General features: G+C 35.2%; 1 pseudogene; it reads right to left on the reverse strand.

The window, feature by feature from the left end:
• Window positions 1–13,714: 13,714 nt before the first annotated feature.
• LOC138348712 (uncharacterized) lies at window positions 13,715–14,711 on the reverse strand (annotated as a pseudogene).
• Between the last annotated feature and the right edge of the window lie 11,407 nt (window positions 14,712–26,118).

The following is a 26,118-nucleotide window of genomic DNA, read 5'->3' on the forward strand; positions in this document are numbered from 1 at the left end:
AATTGCTTCTTCCTTATTCTTTTTCTGATTGCTTCAAACAATTGAAATTTCAATTGAAAATAATTGTAAATCATAGTATTCTGTTTTCGTATAATTGAAAATGATATAATACGAAAACAAGTAGTTTGTTTTCCTGGTTTCGTCTCTATTTTGTTTTCGTTGTAAATTGTATGAACTATGAATAACGTATGAATATTTGGTTTTGTTGATTTTTTGTTTTGGTTGATTAATATGAATATCAATGTTTTTTATGATACATGATTAATGTTTTTGAAATAAATTGTATACCTAACAGAATACGAAATGGAGCAGATACAATATTTTGACGATGATATGCAATTTCATTTAATTTCAGTTTATTTAAATAAATTTTATCCCTTATCGAAATGGATATGATCAATGGATGTTGTAAGTGATTGTTATGAAATGGATACAACTTCAATATTTGTTTAGTATACGTATATGTTGAGTGACTTCTTTGAAATATAAAGAATGCAGTTTTGCTGGTAAAATGATGTAAGCACTATTGTGAATACATATATTTGTTACTAGTATGAAATTTTGTTCATAACATGAAGCAAGTACTTGGATACAAAAAAATTATTAACGCTTATCGAAATGGATATGATGAATGTTATGTATCTTGTAAGTGATTGTTGTGAATATACATATGTTGACAGACTTTATATATTGTATTCTCACAAAACATGATAAATTATTGCATAGTAAGATGATTCGATATTTGAGTTTTAATTTCACGATCAATATAACAGTGAATGTGGGTTGCTATCTTGGCTAGATCTTTGCATGCAAATGCAATAGCCTGAGTAAATGACATATGTAAAATTACAGTAAATATAATTAATATGTATGTACTTTAACTTTGAAAACATGTAAATAGCATTGCAAAGTGTACAATTACTTTATTGATACAAACCATCCAAACTGAATTCATTAAAATATCATACAACACAAATACAATAAATACATGAAAATTACATATCATTCAACACTAATCTAACAATACACAACGGTGAATACAAACAATTAAATTAAAATTCATTAAATAAAAAACTGAAATATTATATTCATGTTAAATGTATCTTTAAATTAAAATGTTTTTACTTTCACTTTGAAAACATTCAAATAGCATTACAATGTGCATTTACATAGCATACAACACAAATTCAAAACTACCCCAAAATAAATTCATTAATAAATAGCATACAACATAAGTACAACAAAAATATGAAAACTACATAGCATACAACACAAATCCAAGAAATACACCATGGTGAATACAAATAATCCAAGTAAAATTCATTAAAAAGCAACGGAAATACAAAATACAAACTAACAAATATTACACAGCGTACATAAGACATTTACAAATATATTCAAGACAAATTGTTGAACAAAGTGTTCTTTAACTTCAACTCAACATGCAAAAATAATTAAAAACCTCTTCATCAACTATTTGGTCTTCTCCATCCTTTTCTTGTACCCTCCGATTAGACGAAAATCTTATGTATTCAATCTGAATTTGAGGAAGACTTAAATTTTGATCGTCTCTCTTTATCATTTCAGAAGAGGATTCTTCATTATTCACTATTTCTTGAGTAATACATAGATTAAAAGATAGAAAATCACTAAAAATCTGATGATTAAGGTGAATATCTCTAGTAACTCTCTTAGAATCATCCATCGAAGAGTGTTTTAGAAGTCTAATTCAAAATTATCCAACTTTCACCAAATATGAATGGTTTAGAGAACAATAAAATCAGAAAATAAATCTAAGAAAAATAAAAGGTAATGATGAAATACTTTAATTAGTGAAATTTGTGTGAATCCAGTATTTGAAAATTACAAAACAATAAATAAAACCGTAGAAGATTAGAGGAATATTGGGAGAAGATAATAGAGATTTGAAGGTTTAAAGAGAATATGAAATGGTATGGAAGAGATAAACTTTTTTTTTACATTGAGATAAATTTGGAAGAGAGAGATTTGGAGAAGCGTGAACAATGGGATAGTTGGGTAACGTAATCTATCATATATAAATGGGAAAGGTAAGTAAAATGATTTCTTTTTTTAATATATGTAAAATTAGTTGGAAAATGTGTAGATAATAGGAGATAAAATAGAAATTTAATTAGGATACATAAACTTTTTTAAAATAATAACATTTTTGACATTTTTACTACTATTTTTAAAAAAAATGAGGTTCTTATTAATTAAATTATTGATTTTGACTAGTTTGCTAATTTTTCGAAAGAAAATAAGTACATTGTTGGCACAAAAGTCGGATCAAAGATGTTTCCTTGTAAGACTCTTCGAAGAATGAATTATATAGTTCTAATCTCATCACCGTTTATATGGTTAATTAAAATTTCATTTTGATATATGAATATTCAATCTAGAGCAAAGACTAAGAATGAGTTTCCTCAAGCAGGTATGACACTTGAAATTTTTTTTTGATTGGAATTGTATTAGGTCTAGAGTCGTTCCGTCAACAATGTATGTATTGTAAAATGGTGAATTTATTTTTTTCTTCATTTTTTTGAATTGAACTTGGTTAATAAGATCTTAGATTGAAGAGTATTAGCACACATAGCTTCAAGTCGTGGAGCTAATTTTGAAAAATTTATATGTTGATGTCTTCTCCAGCTATATTTTGACTAGTTGTTACTCTATTTCGAATATTGAACTAAGATATTTTAAAGTTAAATTAATTAGTATATCAAAGCTATTACATATTTCTAATAAGCTTATGTTGTTGCAGATTTTGTTATATTGAGAGTTTAGTATGTGATAGTTTCTATTCATATGGCATTTGCAATATCAGGTTAGAACTCTCTATTAGTTTTTATTTTTATGCTTAATCATGTTGTTAGAGTAGATTGTGATGAATTATTGAGTATTGCGGATGCTGGGAACTGATTATTTATGTTTTAAAATTCGAAAATATGTCTTCAATCTACAAATATTTAATTATTCTATTTTAAATATATTTTAAATCTACAAATATTTCAATTGGTTTCTTTTTACCGCAGTCTCTATATTTTAATTTAGTTTATATTAAATTATCAATACTTTCAATGTGCTTATACCTATATTATGATTCATGCTTCTGATGAATAACTTACTGATCTAATTCCTATGTTTGATAGATTGTAATTTAATTTACTAAAATTATTATAATGTATATAATTGTGTGTTTACTTAATGCAACTTATTGAAATCTATTTTTAATGTGTTGCGTATTTGGAATTTATTAAAGCATATATGAACTCCTTAAAATAGTTGATGCATGATAGCAATATTAAATTTAAATTTTAAATGTATCTAGAACCATATATGGTTTAGTTTAAAAAAATCAAAACACACGATTCTAATTAAAATAATAAAAAAGTCTGATACTATGTCTATATATATAGTTTAGTTTAAAAAAATTTAAACACATGGTTCTAACTAAAATAATGAAAAAGTCTGATACTATCTTCAAAACACATTCAATTACAAAAGTGTGAAAGTGTTCTAACATATGCATAAGTTTATTACCCCCCTCCATTTTTTTCAAACTATTGCTAATAATTCTTTAAATTCAAGAACTCAATATAAGATGTTTTATCTGCCACCAGCAATAAAGAGGTAACAATATTAAATTATTTAAGGTATTAAAAATTATTATCATTATAAAAATATTTGATAAACAAAGTAATGATAAAAGAACACGTAAATATTAGAGAAGATTAAAGGAAATATTAGAGAAATATAATGGAATTATTTGAGATTTAAATTATATCTAATAATTTATAATGCAAATATTAAAGATTAAAATTGTACTTGAACATTCATTATCAGTATTTGTGCATTTTAGAAGAACTCTTATTTCTTCTGATTTCATAAAACACTTTCTTACTTTTCTTGACGTCATATGCATGAAAAAACAATGCAAAAAAAGGGGTAAATCAATCAATTAACATGATTAAAAAAATTAAAATTAATAAATTTCTATATTACTTTTAGTAATAGAATAACATTTTAGATCATATAATATTATAATTATGAATAAAATGCAAAACATAATATTATAAAAAAAAATTAAGTTAGTCAAGATAAGATACCTCTAAATGATTCCATATATACAAAAACAACTTCATCTTAATTGTTTTATAGTAATCATCAACAATCACAAACTACATAAAAACATTCAACATCCCAAAGAATCTGTATATCACAATAGATTTTGAAACACTTCATTAATTTATTTACTACATTATAGCCTCATTTGTTAATTGTCCGTCTTCATTGTAACTCAGTATTTTTTATCCTTTCTACTTGTAAATCTAGAAACAACTACATAAAGTTGTCCATGAGTAACTATTGGTTTCTTCAAAAATAATCCAACATGAGATAAATACTGCCCTTGACTCTTGTTGATTGTCATGGCAAATGATATAGTTATAGGAAACTATCTTCTTTGAAACTTAAATGGAATTCTAGCATCCGAAGGTGTTAAAGTCATTCTTGGAATAAATACCTTCTATCCAACCATATGTCCAGATAAAACCTTTGCTTGATTTCCAAGTTTGGTAACAATCAACCTAGTTCCGTTACATAATCCTGCTGTCTGATCAAAATTTCTTAGTAACATCACTGGAACTCCAACTTTTAAAGTGATTGAATGATTTGAAACTCCCGAACATTTAATAATGCTCGAAAAATCTGGTGTGTCAACATGTTGTCACGACTCAAACCGGGTTGCGACTGGCACCCACACTTACCCTCCTATGTGAGCGAACCAACCAATCTAACCTTAACATTTCAATATAATATAAACAGAAAGTAATGTGGAAGACTTAAACTCATTAAATAAAGACCAATTCATTAACTTCTAAAATTCACCATTTATTATTCCCCAAAATCTGGAAGTCATCATCACAAGAACATCTACGATCAAATGACTAAACTAAGAGTATTCTAAAAGCTAAAAATACATAAGAAGCTAGTCCATGCCGGAAGTTCAAGGCATCAAGACTTGAAGAAGAAGATCCAGTCCAAGCTAGAAGCATTAGCTCACCCTGAATTTCCGATGTAGTAAGACTGGCTTGAATTACTGTTGAGTTGAAGACGATGGCACGTTTGCTGCACTCCACAAATAAACAAGAAGAGAACATAAAAGTAGGGGTCAGTACAAAACACGGGTACTGAGTAGATATCATCGGCCAACTCAAAATAGAAATCAATATATACCGGGTAATATCATAAAATCAACTATGATACTCAACATGTAGCAACAACAAATACTATATCATTAACAATTACCGTCAAGTTCACACATGAGGACTCAAGCCTCGATACCATACTCATTTGGGAATCATGTTCATTAGATTGAGTATATTAACATCTTTCAAGATTCATTATCTTTATTTCTCTTGTGTCGGTACGTGACACTCCGCTCCCTCAATATTCATTAATCCTCTTGTGTCGGTACGTGACACTCCGATCCCCTAAATCTATGTGTCGGTTCGTGACACCCGATCCCCTAAATCTATGTGTCGGTTCGTGACACCCGATCCCCTAAATCTATGTGTCGGTTCGTGACACCCGATCCCCTAATACTACGTGTCGGTTCGTGACACCCGATCCCCTAATACTACGTGTCGGTTCGTGACACCCGATCCCCTAATACTACGTGTCGGTTCGTGACACCCGATCCCCTAATTCTACGTGTCGGTTCGTGACACCCGATCCCCTAATTCTACGTGTCGGTTCGTGACACCCGATCCCCTAATCTCCTTCCATCAATTCATCAAGCCTTCTTTCTTACCAAGGCATCATCAATCCCATTATTTTAGTTCATCACGCCTTCTTTTATACCAAGGCCTCATTATTAACAAAGAGATTAAGATTTTGCAAGATTTGGGATTCAATAACTTCATCATGCTTAATATAATCACAATTATATAATCACGTTCATGCATGCATATAATTAAGCACATAGCAGGGTTTACAATACTACCAATACATATCATTCTCTATTAAGAGTTTACTATGAAAGCATGAAAACCATAACCTACCTCCACCGAAGATTAGTGATCAAGCAAGCAAATTTTTTCTCCAAGCTTTGTTTCTCTTCGTTTCTCCTCTTTCTCGTTCGACTCTCTCTCTCTTTCTCTTGTTCTTTCTATTTTCTTTATTCAAAACCCTCTTCCTTTTACCATAATTAACATATAATTAAGAATAAAAGATGGCAATAATGCCCCACTAATTAACTTAAGGTTACCTCTTTTAACCCCCAAGTAATTAGACTTATTAACATTAACCCACTAACTTTATAATTAAGGCAAGAATAGTCAAAAACGTCCCTTAAAACGTATCAAGAAATCCGACCCAGACTGGGATTTCGCAGTCTGTGACAGCCCGTCGCGCCTGCGATGGTCCGTCCTGCTGCCCGTCACAGAGTTTAGAGACTCAATTTCTCTGAAGAATCTGTGACGGTCCGTCACACCTGTGATGGTCCGTCCTGCCATTTCGTTACGAAGTTCAGAGAGTCGATTTCAGTACCCAATTTTCAGTTTTTCTAAGTGTTTTGAAACGAGACCCTGCGACGGTCCGTCGTGTCCATGAAGGTCCGTCGTGGGGTCCGTCGCCTCTGCCTGTTTTTCCAGAAATAAAATCTGCTGCTCAAAACGACTAAACAGGTCGTTACAATAGATACCAATTTACCCATCGTTCGTCCCCGAACGATCACAAGAAGGAAAACAAGGGCGAAAAGGAGTACCTGAATCTGTAAACAGATGTGGGTATTTTTCTCGCATATCCTCCTCCTTCTCCCAAGTGGCTTCTTCAACGGGTCGATTCTTCCATTGAACTTTGATGGATGCAATCTCCCTTGATCTCAACTTGCGAATTTCTCTATCTAGAATGGCAACAGGTTCCTCCTCATAAGACAAGTTCTCATCAAGTAAAACTAAATCCCAACGGATAATGTAATTTCCATCCCCATGGTATATTTTCAACATCGACACATGGAATACCGGATGCACTCCGGACAGCCCTGGAGGCAAGGCTAACTCATAAGCCACCTCCCCTACTCGCTTAAGTACTTCAAAGGGACCAATGTACCTTGGACTTAGCTTACCCCTTTTACCAAACCGCATCACCCCTTTCATGGGCGAAACCTTCAGCAAGACTTGTTCACCCTCCATAAACTCCAAGTCTCTAACCTTCCGATCTGCATACTCCTTCTGTCTACTTTGAGCCGCTAGAAGCTTTTCTTGAATAGATTTCACCTTCTCCATTGAATCTCTCAGAAGATCAGTACCCCAATGTCTAACCTCGAACGCATCAAACCAACCAATGGGGGACCTACATCTCCTACCATACAATGCTTCAAATGGAGCCATATCAATGCTCGAGTGATAGCTATTATTGTATGAAAATTCCGCTAAGGGTAAGAAGCTATCCCAATGGCCACCAAATTCTATCACGCACGCACGAAGCATATCCTCCAACACTTGAATCGTTCGCTCAGACTGACCATCGGTCTGAGGATGGAACGCAGTACTAAGGTCCAACCTAGTACCCAATTCCGCATGCAATGTTTTCCAAAACTTAGAAGTAAACTGCGTACCTCTATCTGATATGATGGATAGTGGAACCCCATGCAATCGAACGATTTCTGAGATATAGATCTTGGCTAACTTCTCGGCATTGTAAGTCACCTTAACCGGAATAAAATGAGCAGACTTAGTTAACCTATCAACAATCACCCAAATAGAGTCATACTTACCCATTGTCCTTGGAAGACCAACCACAAAGTCCATTGCAATTCTTTCCCACTTTCATTCAGGAATGGGCCTTCTCTGAAGTGTTCCTCCGGGCCTTTGGTGTTCGTACTTTACTTGTTGACAGTTTGGACATTTGGCAATAAAATCTATAATATCACGCTTCATTCTACTCCACCAAAAGTGTTGCTTTAGGTCACGGTACATCTTGGTTGCACCCGGATGTATTGAATACCTTGAACTATGAGCCTCTATCAGAATGGTGTTGATCAAATCATCGACGCGGGGTACACATACCCTGCCCTTAATCCTCAAAACACCTTCCTCATCGATTTGTGCTTCCTTAGCCTCTCCTCGCAACACTTTATCTCGGATCCGGATCAATTTTTCATCATTAAACTGCTTTCCCTTAATCTTGTCAAGGAAGGAAGATCTTGCCTCCACACAAGCTAAAAGTCCTCCCTTCTCATTTACTTCTAATCTCATAAGGTCGTTAGCCAGAATCTGAACTTCTCTAGCCAATGGGCGTCTAGAAGCTTGCAAGTGAGCTAGACTTCCCATGCTTCCCGCCTTTCTACTTAAGGCATCCGCTACAACATTCGCCTTCCCCGGATGATACAAAATAGTGATGTCGTAGTCCTTCAGTAGTTCCATCCATCTCCTCTGTCTCAAGTTCAAATCTTTCTGAGTAAAGACATACTGTAGGCTACGATGATCCGTATAGATCTCACACTTAACCCCATATAAATAGTGTCTCCATTGCTTTAATGCAAACACTACCGCGGCCAATTCCAAATCATGAGTTGGATAGTTACGTTCATGCGCTTTTGATTGTCTTGAAGCATAAGCAATCACATTCTTCTCTTGCATTAGCACTGCACCCAAACCCGAATAGGATGCATCACAATAGACAATACAATTCTTACCTTCCACTGGCAAGGTGAGAATGGGTGCGGTAGTCAACAAAGTCTTGAGCTTCTGAAAGCTTTCTTCACACTCATCCGACCATACAAATGAAACATTTTGCTTAGTCAAGTTCGTCAGTTGGGAAGCAATAGAAGAGAATCCCTTGACAAATCGGCTGTAGTAGCTAGCTAACCCAACAAAGCTCCTTATTTCTGACACATTAGTAGGTCTTACCCAATTCTTCACTGTCTCAATCTTAGAAGGATCCACCATCACTCCATCCTTAGAAACCACATGCCCCAAGAAGGACACTGCATCTAGCCAAAACTCACACTTAGAGAACTTGGCATAAAGCTTTTTCTCCCTCAACATTTCCAATACCATTCTCAAATGCTCTTCATGTTCCTTCTTGCTCTTTGAGTATACCAATATATCATCAATAAATACGATCACGAAGAGGTCCAAATATGGCTTAAAAATCCCGTTCATCAAGCTCATGAACGCAGTAGGGGCATTCGTAAGACCAAAAGACATCACTACAAATTCGTAATGCCCATACCTCGTTTGAAAAGCAGTCTTTGGCACATCCGTTTCCCGTATTTTCAATTTATGATAACCGGATCTCAAGTCAATCTTAGAGAAGACACAAGCACCTTGTAACTGATCGAACAAGTCATCAATGCGGGGAAGAGGATACTTGTTCTTTATGGTTACTTTGTTTAGTTGTCTGTAGTCTATACACATTCGAAAACTCCCATCCTTCTTCTTTACAAACAAAACCGGAGCACCCCAAGGAGATGCACTTGGTCTAATAAAGCCTTTGTTTAACAACTCTTGAAGTTGGGCTTTTAACTCTCTTAACTCCGCGGGAGCCATTCTATAAGGGGGTATCGAAATGGGGCGAGTACCCGGTTCAAGGTCAATACAGAAAATCAATATCCCTATCTTGTGGCATACCAGGAAGATCTGCAGGGAACACATCCAGAAACTCACGGACCACCGAAACCGACTCAATCGAAGGTACTTGGGTATTGTCATCCTTGAGATGTGCCAAAAAAGCTAAACATCCTTTACTAACCATTTTCTTAGCACGAAGAAAGGAGATGATACGCACCGAATTGGAAGTGTAGTCACCCTCCCACAAAGTTCACCAAACAAGACCTATATACCTTTTCAACTACCACAAACTCACCCACCGGAGTAGAAACACGAATAGGCATATCAAGTAATTCACAATGTAAGTTTAGACCATTAGCAAATGAGGAAGATACATAAGAAAATGTGGATCCAGGATCAAACAATACAGAAGCCATGCAATCACAAACCAGAAGATTACCTGTGATGACAGCATCAGATGCCTCCGCTTCAGTCCGCCCAGGGAAAGCGTAACAATGGGCCCTATCGTTTGTCTGTCCATTGCCCCTACCATGTTGTGATGTAGTGGCTCCAGTTTGCCCATCACCTCGACCATTTTGGTGGCCACCATTACCTCGACCACCACGTCCTCCAGAATAACGGCCTCTACCATGACCACCTCTACCTCTAGCCATTGGGGGTCTATAACTCTGTTTGGGACAATTCCTCCTAATATGTCCATTCTCCCCACATCCATAACACTCTCTAGAGTCAAGCATAGACCTCTCAGAGAAGTGTTGACCGGTCTGAGGTCGACCCCCAACTACAGTCTGTAGCGAAGACTGAATTGGTCGAACTGAGTAACCTCCGGAACCCTGTCCTCTAGAGTAAGAACCATTAAACTCACCTCCCTTTCGAAACCTCTTTGATGTCGATGCCATGGTGAATTCATCTGGCTTCACTCCTTCCACCTCTACCACGAAATCTACCACTTCTTGGAAGGATTTTACCGTAGCCGCTACCTGTAAGGCTGAAATCCGCAACTCTGACCTCAACCCCTTCACAAAACGACGAATCCGCTCTTGTGGACTAAAACAAAGTTGGGTGGCATATCTGGATAGTGCACGAAACTTAGCCTCATATGCATTGACCGACATCCTACCTTGCTCTAGGCTCAAGAACTCATCCCTTTTCCTATCCCTCAATGTCCGAGGGATATACTTCTCCATAAACAAGATAGAGAATGACGCCCAAGTCATAGGTGGTGCTTCTGTTGGTTGACACTCAACATGTGACCGCCACCACATTTTGGCGTTCCCTTGAAACTGATAACTCACGAACTCAACACCAAACCGTTCTACAATACCCATCTTGTGTAGTAGCTCATGACAGTCAACCAGAAAATCGTAAGCATCCTCATATTCAGTACCCTTGAAGACTGGAGGTTTCAATTTCAAGAACTTACTGAAAAGTTCATGCTGATCATTTGTCATTATAGGCCCAGTAGTCAGATGTGGAAACGTGCCTATATCTAATGAGGCATCCATACGAGGAGCCATAGTGGCTGCATGTTGTACCTCTGAAACCGGAGGTGTTGGTGCAGAAAACACTGGAGGTGCCTGACCTTGATCAGACAACCCACTGAGATAGGCGAGAACCTGATTAATCATCTCTGGGGTAGGTTGGGGTGGCAATCCCTCATTCTGCACTTGTTCATTTTCCCCATCCTCCCCTTCTCTTATTACTTCCTCAGTCGGTGGAGGAGTCACTGCCGTAGTATCAGATGGTCTAGGTGCTCGTCCTCTTCCCCTAGAGGACGTCCTCCCACGACCTCTACCACGGCCTCTTGCCGCTGCTCTTCCTCGAGCTACAGCCCCAGTGGCTGGCTCAGACGCACCCTGTCCCGCTGGTGCTGGTGTTGGTGTTGGCGTAGTCGTTGCTCTAGTTCTAACCATCTGCGAAATAGAGTGAAGATGTTCAGATACCAATTTGTATCACCTAGATACCAATTGGACCCAAGTAATAGCACGAAAGAAGAAAGAAAGAATGGAATTTTCCTAAAGTCTTATAGCCTCTCAAGGAAAAGTAAAGGCGTCCCCCTACCGTTCCTTAAGACTCTACTAGACTCGTTCTTGTGTGATGAGACCAACGAACCTAATACTCTGATACCAAGTTTGTCACGACCCAAACCGGGTTGCGACTGGCACCCACACTTACCCTCCTATGTGAGCGAACCAACCAATCTAACCTTAACATTTCAATATAATATCAACAGAAAGTAATGCGGAAGACTTAAATTCATTAAATAAAGACCAATTCATTAACTTCTAAAATTCACCATTTATTATTCCCCAAAATCTGGAAGTCATCATCACAAGAACATCTACGATCAAATGACTAAACTAAGAGTATTCTAAAAGCTAAAAATACATAAGAAGCTAGTTCATGCCGGAAGTTCAAGGCATCAAGACTTGAAGAAGAAGATCCAGTCCAAGCTAGAAGCATTAGCTCACCCTGAATTTCCTATGTAGTAAGACTGGCTTGAATTACTGTTGAGTTGAAGACGATGGCACGTTTGCTGCACTCCACAAATAAACAAGAAGAGAACATAAAAGTAGGGGTCAGTACAAAACACGGGTACTGAGTAGATATCATCGGCCAACTCAAAATAGAAATCAATATATACCGGGTAATATCATAAAATCAACTATGATACTCAACATGTAGCAACATTAACAATTACCGTCAAGTTCACACATGAGGACTCAAGCCTCGATACCATACTCATTTGGGAATCATGTTCATTAGATTGAGTATATTAACATCTTTCAAGATTCATTATCTTTATTTCTCTTGTGTCGGTACGTGACACTCCGCTCCCTCAATATTCATTAATCCTCTTGTGTCGGTACGTGACACTCCGATCCCCTAAATCTATGTGTCGGTTCGTGACACCCGATCCCCTAAATCTATGTGTCGGTTCGTGACACCCGATCCCCTAAATCTACGTGTCGGTTCGTGACACCCGATCCCCTAATACTACGTGTCGGTTCGTGACACCCGATCCCCTAATACTACATGTCGGTTAGTGACACCCGATACCCTAATACTACGTGTCGGTTCGTGACACTCGATCCCCTAATTCTACGTGTCGGTTCATGACACCCGATCCCCTAATACTACGTGTCGGTTCGTGACACCCGATCCCCTAATTCTACGTGTCGGTTCGTGACACCCGATCCCCTAATCTCCTTCCATCAATTCATCAAGCCTTCTTTCTTACCAAGGCATCATTAATCCCATTATTTTAGTTCATCACGCCTTCTTTTATACCAAGGCCTCATTATTAACAAAGAGATTAAGATTTTGCAAGATTTGGGATTCAATAACTTCATCATGCTTAATATAATCACAATTATATAATCACGTTCATGCATGCATATAATTAAGCACATAGCAGGGTTTACAATACTACCAATACATATCATTCTCTATTAAGAGTTTACTATGAAAGCATGAAAACCATAACCTACCTCCACGAAGATTAGTGATCAAGCAAGCAAATTTTTTCTCCAAGCTTTGTTTCTCTTCGTTTCTCCTCTTTCTCGTTCGACTCTCTCTCTCTTTCTCTTGTTCTTTCTATTTTCTTTATTCAAAACCCTCTTCCTTTTACCCTAATTAACATATAATTAAGAATAAAAGATGGCAATAATGCCCCACTAATTAACTTAAGGTTACCTCTTTTAACCCCCAAGTAATTAGACTTATTAACATTAACCCACTAACTTTATAATTAAGGCAAGAATAGTCAAAAACGTCCCTTAAAACGTATCAAGAAATCCGACCCAGACTGGGATTTCGCAGTCTGTGACGGCCCGTCGCGCCTGCGACGGTCCGTCCTGCTGCCCGTCACAGAGTTCAGAGACTCAATTTCTCTGAAGAATCTGTGACGGTCCGTCACACCTGTGACGGTCCGTCCTGCCATTCCGTTACGAAGTTCAGAGAGTCAATTTCAGTACCCAATTTTTAGTTTTTCTAAGTGTTTTGAAACGAGACCCTGCGACGGTCCGTCGTGCCCATGACGGTCCGTCGTGGGGTCCGTCGCCTCAGCCTGTTTTTTCAGAAATAAAATCTGCTGCTCAAAACGACTAAACAGGTCGTTACACATGTTGCAAAGCTGAATAAGTATGATCAGGCTTGCATATTTTATCAGAACTCAAATATGACTTCTCAGGATTATGATTCAAGGATATCTTATATTGATTGATTGATTCCACAATATCAAGAGTCAGAGCAAGATTAACTCTTTGTTGTGGGTATCCAACATCATTACAAGTAGTACTAAAATCTGGATAAGTACTTTCCACAATAGTTGCTATTGGATCAATACACTCACTTATTAGAAGATTCTTTGGTATTAAAACTTTATCAATTCCATCAAATGAGTTACCAGTACTACCATCCCCAACTGTTAATATCCAATTAGAAAACTCTTTCAATTCTTTTAGATCAGAAACAGTGTCACTGTTTTGCAACCTCATATTCTTTTTAAGTGTTAATAATTCACAATATATGGGACCATAAATATGAAGAGTTGAGAGTTGCATTAACAATATCTTGTCGACTCCCTTTTGGGATAACAGAAAGAATTTTGTCTGAAGTCACCTCCAATAACAATTATTTTACCACCAAATGGTAATTGTGACTTAGATGCATCTTTGTAGCCAATAATATCTGTTAAAAGAGCTTCAAAACAATGTCGATGCATCATTGGAGCTTCATCCCAGATAATTCAACTTAGTCTTGATTAGAAAATGTGCTAAAGGAGTACCTTGTTTTAAATCGCATGTTGAATCTTCAGTTATATTTAGCGGGATAACAAATATTAAATCTGTTGTTCCACCACCTGGTAATAAAGATGCAATCCCGCTAGATGCAACTGTCAAGACAACATCTCCTTTAGACCTAATGGCAGCTGATAGAGTCTTCCAAATATAAGTTTTTCCTATTCCTCCAAATCCGTATAAAAAGAAAAATCCACCATTTTTTTCATTAATTGCTGCCATAATTTTTTTTATAAATTAACTTCTGCTCATCCGTTAAATTTAATAGCAATTGTTGATGTTTATTAGTTAAAACACGTTTATTGTAATGCATTTAATCACAATTTAGTATATTGGTGTTGTCAACATCATCCTCACTGTAAACAAGTAATGGCATTTTAGGAAAATTTGAAAAACTTCTTCCACGACTTTTTAAAAAACTTCCTATCTTTTGCAAGCAATATTATAAATTAATATTTAAACATAAATATAATAAATAAAATGCTTAGTCTAAAAACATAATATAGAATTAATGAATTTTAATAAGATTACTGTAAATTTAAAACATTATTGGGTACCTGGATTATCGAATACTCTTCTTTGTTCACGAAGAATATCTTTAGATAATAAATTCCATGTTGATTGCCAAACAACCTCCGGACGTGATATTGAATTTGATATAAGTAGCATAGAAAATAATTATCTTAGATATGATGACATTCCACAATGACTTGCTTCTACTATAACATCAATATACTCTTTGTCATCATTTAATAATCCTAAAACATAACATGCATCTCTAAAAGTATCATGATCAACATCATTTATTCTTCTGATATCCTCATATGAAGTGGGACCTCTAACAATATTTAATAACAATCTAAGAAAATATTGCTCACCAGATCTCAGGGGAACAAAAAAAATCTTTCGAATCGAAAATGCAAAAGTTTTCTTTTATCCCATCTCTTAGATTGTTGTTTCCAAACAAAATTTAAAGGAAATTCTGCATAAGTTAAATCTCTTGCTTCAGGAAATTCCTTGTTTGCTTCAAACCAACATAAAAACTTGGATTTTTTTGGTTGGTTTATTGATGACAATATCAATCAGATCATCATTTGAAAATATGATATTCTAATTGCCTGGTAAATGAAAAGATAACCTTTCGACAAAAAGTTTTTTATGGTGGATTGGAAATTTAAAAATTTTTCACGCTGCTTCACATGGTGAAATACACCAACAATCACAATACATATTTATTTCATCAATTCCCTTGAATCTGAAGAATTCGCACTATCTCAAAAGGCAGCTGTAACACAGTCATGATCTTTATTAACATACTTAAATAAGTATTTTATAGACCTTGATTGATTGCACCATTTCACATTAATACGCGCCCCATATTTCAACAACAAAAATCTATTGTGTGGTACAACATATCTATTATCCAAATCAATACATGATCTCTTTGTAGATATGTCATCATCTCTTCTTCCATATGTAGGATATCCCTCCTCATCAATTGAGGTAGAAGGAATAAACATTTTTGGAAAGTGTTTTGAACATTTTCCATTTTGCAGGAGATGGTTTTCTAACTGAACTCATGTGTCATGAAGTTTGTAACAGCTACATAATAATCCGGTTCAATTAATTTATTTGGTAATTCAGCCGAAATAATATCATCAATATCACTAATATTCGAAGATTTATTATGTAGAAATAGCAATATATGTGCATGAGCCAATCCACGCTTTTGAAATTCAATAGCATAAATCACCGTATCAAATAATAAATATGATATTATTATTTATTAATAATTCAAATTTAAAATAAACAATTGTGGTGTAATAATAAGACAGTAATATACCTGCTTTTACTTGTCCAAAAACTTTGTTGTCTCGCAAATCCTTAATCAAGTGATCTAATTTGACTTTAAAGACTCGTTATAATGTTTGGGCGATCTTCTGGAGTCAATCCCCTACTTTTCACAAATCTAGTGATCTCAGGCCACTTAGGATTGCGAGTAAATGTAATAAATAGATCAGGATATCCAGCCATTTGCATATTGACATTGCGTCTTGATAGTTTTGCAACATATACCGTGTACCTCTAGTGAAAGAAGAAGATATCCTTTATAGAATTTTGCTCTTAAGTGTGGTTGATGCAGCCTATAAAATAGCAATCTAGAATATTCTATCATTGTATATCCATCTACCAAAAATTCTTGAAATAATCTTTTGCCGAAACAATTATTAGGACTTCATTCTTCTTTTCTTGAATTTTGTATGAAAAGTATTCAAGAGCGCTAACATATTTTCTTCCATCAGATGATTTATCAATTCCATTTAAAGGAATATCTTCTCTATATCCATTTTCATCAAATGGAAAAAGTAAGATTCATCAATTCTATTTAAAGAAATATCTTCTCTATATCCATCTTCATCAAATGGAAAAAGTAATGGATATTGCAAACCTAAGTAAGTTGCATTCCATTCACTTATTCTCTTAAGTAGTCCATAATGACTTTATATTATTATATCTCTGTCAGAACTGGTTGGTTCAAAATCACCAACCACCAGAGCTGCTACCTCAGAGAAACTCAGAGAAACTGTTGGCAAATTGTACCTTCTCCCATCTGTTCCTCTTTTTCCTATCAGTCATAGTTTAACATCAGCACTTTGATCAATTAGAAATCTATCTCTTACCATTCAAAAGTATTTTGTAAGCACATTGTGTTGATCTAGCATTTCCTTGATATCATTAATAATTTGAGCAGACTTTTGCTCTCACTACTACTAAAAAAGAAATAGTTATTTGTATAGGTAATGGTGAATAATAATTACAATTATACTAAACATTGTAAAATTTTGCTGTACTATAAATACTGATAACATTAATTCTATTTTGTACATCATTTTCTGTATCATATATCTATATACAATTGTGCAAATTTTGGAGCAGAACCCTTGGTAGGTAATAAGCTTCCAATTTTATGATAATTCTGTCTGGATAATCTAAATGCTCTTGGCCTTTTTGTTTAATCGACAGATGCATCAATTTTTTCTCCCATTTATTTAAATGAAAACATAGAATTATAAATTCTGATATTCTCTCGGAAATGATGATTACTGTCACCTAAATTGGTTTATTGTTATTCAAACATTTCAAAGAATATAATAGTTGTAATAATAATGTAGTAATAATATTATAAATATTTTCAACTACCTGATCCAAATAAATATTCTTTTAGCATTGTAGGAGGACCCTTTGAATGTGGAAGCTTTATCTTTCACTTACTGCAACACAAAGTGAACATGTTTAATTTTTTTGTATCTCTTCTCAATTCTTTCTTCATACCAGAGGTACGCTCCGCAATGTTCACACTCATAAGTAGGATCTCCCATATCTTATAGTATTGCATTTGAAAGTATGAGTTTCATTACTAATTGTAGGGAAGACATGAATATTTTTATTGATGAAATGTAATATTGAAAAAATTACCTTTATTGTAACTTTGAACACCTTCAATTTCATCCCCTAAAAGTATGATGTAATGAAAACACAAATAATTTAATTTTTGCAACTGACAGAATCCAAACATTTATAAATTATAATAAGATAAAATGTGTTTAAGTTTAGTTTCAAACCTTCCTGCATATCTTCATATTCATTTTCTTGAATATTTTACTCATTGATTGAGCATTAGAATGATTCTTTGCTATAAAAGGTGAAAACCCATTCTCATCCACCATTACATGTTTATCTTTAGATTATCTTGTCTATGAATATGAACTACTTGGCAGATCTAGCAAAAAAAAAATAAATATGAACTAACTAATAAAAATGCAGTTGACTAACATATCATTCTACATATACAAATTATGATTGTCTTAAAAATATGAGTAGAACACTTCTATGTAAGTTGAAATAAGAAATGCACATTAAATTTATTTAAAATCGTACAACCATTCATCATATATCATTAATTTATCACTAAATTAATCATTTTGTAATAAGTAATTTTACAAAGTTAAATCACAATTGTGAATGGATCACAACTAAATTTACTATGCTAGAGCCTAGACATAGTGTATGTGCTTTTAGATTGCAAACCTGTTAATTTTGTGTAATGTCTAGTAGAAATGAGTAATTGTGGAATTTCATCAAAATCTCTTCCCCCTTATAGTATTAAAATTTGTATCGAATGTGTGTGTCCAAATTATAAGCAATTTTTAACACTTAATTAAAGTGTTTATGCAAGTGTAAAATAATTACTTAATTAATCAAAATAAAAGAAAGATATGACAAAACTTACCATTTAGATCGAATGAATATTTTCTACGTTTTTTATTCTGTCGTAAGCAGATTCTGTTTTTTCTTGCTAAATTTTTATGATCTTTCATCTTACATGTCTTTGTTATATGTTAATGAATTGAATTTTATAACTATTTAAATGGATAAACATCAGAACTGAATATCAGTTATTGTAGAGCAGTTTATCAATTTTACTGATGTTTGTCCTTTTTTTAATAGCTGTATATTTAAATTTATAGTCAGCAAAATTGAGGAATTTTTACGCAATAGATTTGTTAATTAAGTCTCAAGACTCGAGTTTCTGTACAATCATTATATTCTTTAAAAGATTAAAAATTTCATTAAGTTAATAAAAAAAATATAATAACATATGTATACTTACTAATATGTCTAAATAAACATATATTATTTTAAATGTTGTTTTTTTCTGAAGCATACATACATATTTATCATAATTAAAAGGACTCCAAATATATAAAATTGTGTGATACCTATTAATTAATTTGTGCGATATTACATTCACTATAATGCCTTGATGGAATATATGAAAGTTTATAGGTCTACTGAATTAATATTTGATTATTTCAAGACTTCATGTAAGAAGAATGAGATAGTGTGAAGAACCTTCAATGAAAAATTAGTTAGATAAGAAAGTTATGCATTTTCTCATAGGGTGTAAGATGACCTAACTGTCTTCTTATTTCTTAAAGATATTGTCTTGAACATGTAAAAGTTTGAATTTTTGTTCCAAGAAGTGGATGTCCAATGAGTTAAATGAGTTTTTGAACTTAAATATAATTGTCTCCCATGTCATATATGAAGTTGTCGTTAGACTAAGATCTCTTTTCTCAATCAGTTTGTACTTGATTCTTATAATGCAGTGATTATTTGCTATTCATTTTGTAGAAAATGTTGTGAATTTATCAGAGTAAAAGTTATAAATATTTTAATTTGTAAAGATTATGCTGTGATGGATATATGCGGCTGTGTTGTAAATTTTTTAAGCTACATTTTTGTCTTAATTCATTTTGTATGAGAACAGTTTTTTAAATTTTGTTTTTTAAGTTATTGTCTCTAATGTTTTGTAGAATAACATTTTACGCAATTGTATTATTGGCAAAGATAATTGATTCATATGGACTGTAAATATGTATTTAATGTGATAGGAATTACGTAATGATATGTACAAAGTTAGCTAAGGGTAATTGAGGACTCTAAATCAATTCATCAAAATAGTATGTTTTTAATTTTGTTTACAAAACTAGTATAAACGTGGTTCACAGTAACGTTTTATACTTTATTTATTTTATAAAAAAATTATTTTATTTTAAAAAATTTAATGAGAAAAGGAACGGTTCGCTAACGACGTTAAATAATAATACGTAACTGGAAATTACGTTTTAACTCTAATAAAAGTTATTGGGAATAACGTTTTAAGCATATATAATTTAATAATAATACGTAACTGGAAATTATGTTTTAACTCTAATACGTTATTGGGAATAACGTTTTAAGCATATATAATTTATGCCTGCTTTAGAACAAAAAACCCCCAATTTAGTTATATAAAATTGGGGAAGAAAACCCTCCAAGAAAACCCACTTCATTCTCCAAACCTACCTTCAAGTTACAAGGGATGAAGAGAACTAGCATCAAATCTCGCTCCAAAGGCACAATGAAGTTGATGAATGTTGTATCTGAAGAGTGTACGAATTTGGAAGACCACCATCTTCTTGCTCTTCCATAGTTGATGCTTAATCTTTACTCTATTTGAAATCGTTTTGCTCTATACAAGAGATTTGAGAGTGTTGATCGAGTATTGTAGTTTAGACACACTGCAGATTGGAGGTGAAATTTCAAAACGTTGAAAATGTCTGCAGATTTGCTTAAAAAAGGTAAAAAAAAACTTCGATAAAGAAGAGTTCTTTTTGTGATTCAGGTAATTTTGTCATACATTGATTTAGTTTATCTTATAGTTGATGAATTTGTTATTTTCCTTTAGTGAATTGATTTATAGAAACTTATTTTGGTCAAAATTCAGATTTTAATGTGTTGATGTAGGTTAACCCTTGCCACTCTTACCAAATCTTTGGTAAGTGAAAGCAGTAAACTGTTGTGCTTTTGATTGTTTCTGTCATATAAACATAATTTACAACCACTATATATTTAACAACTCTTGCACTCGTAGATTGAGGAAAGCTTCTAAGTTACGTTGTATTCTTACTTCTGTATATTTATTTATTTTATGGCTGCTAATAATGCATACCAATTGGATCCCGGTCCACTTGATCTGTCTGTATTAAATGGAAAGCTCATTCATAGGTCACGAGATATATGGATAGGGAATGATAATATGATTTTGAACACAAGGAAATGTGATGGGAAGTTTTGGGACCTAGTAAATGAACATCCCATTCATCCATGAGTCCTAGATGTGATTAAACTATCTGGATTATATGGTGTTTATAGGTCTCATAGGCCTGTTATTGATCGTAGCTTAATCACCGCATTAGTTGAGAGATGGATGCCTGAGACTCATACATTTCACTTTAGGACGGGTGAGAGTACGATCACTTTACAAGACGTGGAGATGTTGTATGGCTTACCCGTGAAAGGTAATGCGGTAGTTGGGTATGAGCCACAGAGGTCTGTAGTGAATTGGCAAAATATTTGTCAAAGATTATTAGGTTTTAGTCCACAACCTCAAGACTCTAAACATAGTAGTCTCAAGGTTTCTGCGCTTAATGCACACTTGCGACTTCAACCACGATTACCCGACTTGGCAACACAGGATATGGTCAATGAGAAAAATAGGTGTTATATGTTTTGGATGATTGCTGGTTTACTATTGGCAGACACATCTGGTGATCTTTTAAAGCTTATGTACTTGCCTATGCTGGAGGATATCACTACAGTAGGGTCTTATAGTTGGGGTAGTGCAACCCTAGCATATTTGTATCGTTTTCTTTGTAAAGCCTACCAAAGTAGCTAAAATGAGATTGTTGGATTCCTACCACTACTTCAGGTATACTCAATAATTACACTTAGTATTTACTGAAATTTTATCTAGCTAATAATTATCTATTATGTCCAGATTTGGGCATGGGAGAGAGTTACCGTCCTTAGGCCTCAGATTGTAGCAAAAAGAGATACAAGGAATATTTTCCCTGTTGGTTTACCAAGGGGTCCACATGCTGCTAGATGGTATGCACATTTTAGTTGGACCGACACTACCAAACACGTGTTAAGAGTTTTCAGGGATGCGCTGGATTCCAAGACAGAAGATCAGGTAAGATCTTGTACTAATTTTCTCTTAACTTTCGTATATATTGTAATTGAAAGTACTTTTTTTATAGTTTATTTGGGAACCATATTCTTCTGACATAATTGAGAGTCTTCCCGAATATTGCCGCGTTGGAAGAGACATATGGCGTGCTAGAGTTACAATTTTTTGTTGGGATGTTGTTGAGGTTCATTTACCCGATCGAGTTATGAGGAAATTTGGATTGGTACAAGCGATACCATCTTCATTTGCATTTGACGCTACACATTTTAACCATGATCGTCGAGGAAGACCAAATACAATTGGGAGTTAGAGCATGTACAATGGTTGCATTTTTGGAACCATATTGATCAATATATATGGAATGCACCAATCCTTCATGGATCACTTCGGTATGATGATCCCTACCTTATTTGGTTTAGACGTATTACTCGTTTTATCATTGGTAATCCTATTTCGAGTCCTCAACAACAACAAGGTTACGTGCCTAATGCGACGACATACGAAACAATGGTAAGTTTGATATTAGCTTATTAATTGTTGGAGCATAACTGATTTCTTTCGAACTATAGCTAGAATGGGTTAATTTTGAATTTTGAGGCAAGTTTTGTTATTTTTGACAGGTGCGTCATATTCATTTGATGGTTAATAAAGCAATATCGCTCGGTGAAAATCCATCAATGGAGGAATTTTACGGGATTCGTGCAATGGTGCGGGATGAAGGATCTAATTGTTTGGCATATGTGCAAGAGGCAGAAAGGACTCATGTTCAAGCAAATTATAGAAGAGAGGAGCTAATGTCTGGCCATTTGCATCCTCCTATTCGTCGGCGAGGAAAAGGTGGTGTTGCGGGTAGGAAGGTACGTGCTATTGGGAGAGGTCTAGCACCTATTGAAATGAGTGAAGATGATCAAACCACACAAGATTCCCAAACAGTTTCGAATTATGTTCTTGGTCATTGTGTTTGCAAATGATTGACACTTAAAAATGAGCAAATGAGTTCAAATGGAAATGACAGAAACTAATTAAATATAAAGATGTTTCTGTTATAAAAAAAAGTTTCATACATCGCAAAAATCCTAAGAACATGTGAAATTTCAACAATCAAGAAGTCTCGATTCAGGAGAAAATAACTTATAAACCTTAAAAATTAACTTTCGTTTCCTATGTTTGAAAGAAACTCTCATGTATTTGTTATGTTTTATTTTTTGGCAACTGCTATGTCCGAAATGTGTGCTATATGTTCCAGTTTATCCTATTTCTTTTCTCCTTTCTGTAACGACCTGTTTAGTCGTTTTGAGCAGCAGATTTTATTTCTGGAAAAACAGGATGAGATGACGGAACCCACGACGGACCGTCGAGGGGTCTCGTTTCAAAACACTTAGAAATTCTGAAAAATGGGTACTGAAATCGACTCTATGAACTTCGTAACGGAATAGTAGGACGGACCGTCACGGGCGTGACGGACCGTCACAAACTCTTCAGAGAATTGAGTCTTTGAACTCTGTGACGGAATAGCAGGACGGACCGTCACGGGCACGACGGCCCGTCACAGGCTGCGTAATCCCAGGCTGGGTCAGATTTCTGTTAAGTAATTTAAGGGGCGTTTTGGACTATTCCTGCTTTAATTATAAAGTTAGTGGGTTAATGTTAATAAGTCTAACTACTTGGGGGTTAAAAGAGGTAACCTTAAGTTAATTAGTGGGTTATTATTGCCATCTTTTATTCTTAATTATATGCTAATTAGGTTAAAAGAAAGAGAGTTTGAATACAGAAAATAGAAAGAACAAGAAGAGAGAGAGAGAGAGTATCGATCGAGAAGGGGAAAACACAAAGCTTTGGGAAATTTGCTTGCTTGATCACTAATCTTAGGTGGAGGTAGGTTATGGTTTTTATACTATTCGTAGTTAACTCTTAATAGCGAATGATATGTGTTGGGTTGTATTGTAAAGTCTTCTATATGCTTAATTGTATGCTTGCATGAATGTGATTATATAATTGTGATGAAATAAGCATGATGAAGCTATTGAATCCCAAATCTTGAAAAACCCTTGTTAATAATGATGTCTTGGTATAAAGGAAGGCTTGATGAACTAAAGTGATGAGATTGATGAGATTGATGATGCCTTGGTATAAAAGAAGGCTTGATGAATTAATAGAATTAGGGGATCGGGTGTCACGAACCGACACGTAGAATTAGGGGATCGGGTGTCACGAACCGACACGTAGAATTAGGGGATCGGGTGTCATGAACCGACATGTAGAATTAGGGGATCGGGTGTCACGAACCGACACGTAGAATTAGGGGATCGGGTGTCACGAACCGACACGTAAAATTAGGGGATCGGGTGTCACGAACTGACACGTAGAATTAGGGGATCGGAGTGTCACGTTCCGACACATAGTAGTAGGGGAGCGGAGTGTCACGTACCGACACAAGAATAAAGGTGATGAATCTTGAAAGATGTTAATATACTCAAACTAATGAACCTAATTCCCAAATGAGTATGATATGGAGGCTTGAGTCCTCATGAGTGTACTTGACGTTATTTATCAAAGATTCTTGTACATGTTGTTGCTACAGATTGAGTATTGTAGTTGATTCATGATATTATTTGATGCATATTGTTTTCTATTTTGAGTTGGCCGATGATATCTACTCAGTACCCGTGTTTTGTACTGACCCCTACTTGTATGTTTCTTTCCTTGTTATTTGTGGAGTGCAGCAAGCGTGCCGTCGTCTTCAACTCAACCGCAACTCTAGCCAGTCTTCATTACACCAGATTTCAGGGTGAGCTAATGCTTCTAGCTTGGACTGGATCTTCCTCTTCATGTCTTGATGCCTTGAAGTTCCGGCATGGACTAGCTTTTTATATATTTTAGCTTCTTAGATACTCTTAGATTAGTAATTTGAGGATAGATGTTCTTGTGATGATGACTTCCAGATTTTGGGGATAATAATAAATGTTTGAGTTTTAGAAGTTATTTGATTTATTTTGTTAATGAGTTTTTAAGTCTTCCGCAATGTTTTAATTCATTATGTTTGAAATGTTGGGGTTAGATTGGTTGGTTCGCTCACATAGGAGGATAAATGTGGGTGCCACTCACGGCTCGATTTGGGTCGTGACAAACTTGGTCTCATCACACAAGAACGAGTCTAGTAGAGTCTTAAGGAACGGTAGGGGGACGCCTTTACTTTTCTTTGAGAGGCTATAAGACTTTAGGAAAATTCCATTCTTTCTTTCTTCTTTCGTGCTATTACTTGGGTCCAATTGGTATCTAGGTGATACAAATTGGTATCTGACCATCTTTACTCTATTTCGCAGATGGTTAGAACTAGAGCAACAACCGCGCCAACATCAACATCGGCAAGACAAGAAGCGTCTGAGCCAGCCACTGGGGCTGTAGCTCGAGGAAGAGTAGCGGCAAGAGGCCGTGGTAGAGGTCGTGGGAGGACGTCATCTAGAGGAAGAGGACGAGCACCTAGCCCATCTGATACTAGGGTGGTGACTCCTCCACCGACTGAAGAAGTAGTAAGAGAGGGTAAGGAAGGGGAAACTGAACAAGTACAGAATGAGGGATTGCCACCCCAACCTAACCCAGAGATGATCAATCAGGTTCTTGCTTATCTTAGCGGGTTATCTGATCAGGGCCAGACACCTCCAGTGTTTTCTGCACCAGCACCTCAGGTTCCGGAGGTACAACATGCAGCTGTTGTGGCTCCAAGCATGGATGCTCCATTGGAAATAGGCACGTTTCCTCGTCTGACTACAGGGCCTATAATGACAAACGATCAGCATGAACTCTTCAGTAAGTTCTTGAAATTAAAACCTCCAGTCTTCAAGGGTGCTGAGTCTGAAGATGCCTATGATTTTCTGGTTGACTGTCATGAGCTACTACACAAGATGGGTATAGTAGAACGGTTTGGTGTTGAGTTTGTGACTTATCAGTTTCAAGGAAACGCCAAAATGTGGTGGCGGTCACATGTTGAGTGTCAACCAACAGAGGCACCACCTATGACTTGGGCATCATTCTCTAGCTTGTTTATGGAGAAGTATATCCCCCGGACTTTGAGGGATAGGAAAAGAGATGAGTTTTTGAGCCTAGAGCAAGGTAGGATGTCGGTTACTGCATATGAGGCTAAGTT

The sequence above is a fragment of the Solanum lycopersicum genome, chromosome 5 (genome assembly GCF_036512215.1).
Source record: "Solanum lycopersicum chromosome 5, SLM_r2.1".
Classification (NCBI taxonomy): domain Eukaryota; kingdom Viridiplantae; phylum Streptophyta; class Magnoliopsida; order Solanales; family Solanaceae; genus Solanum; species Solanum lycopersicum.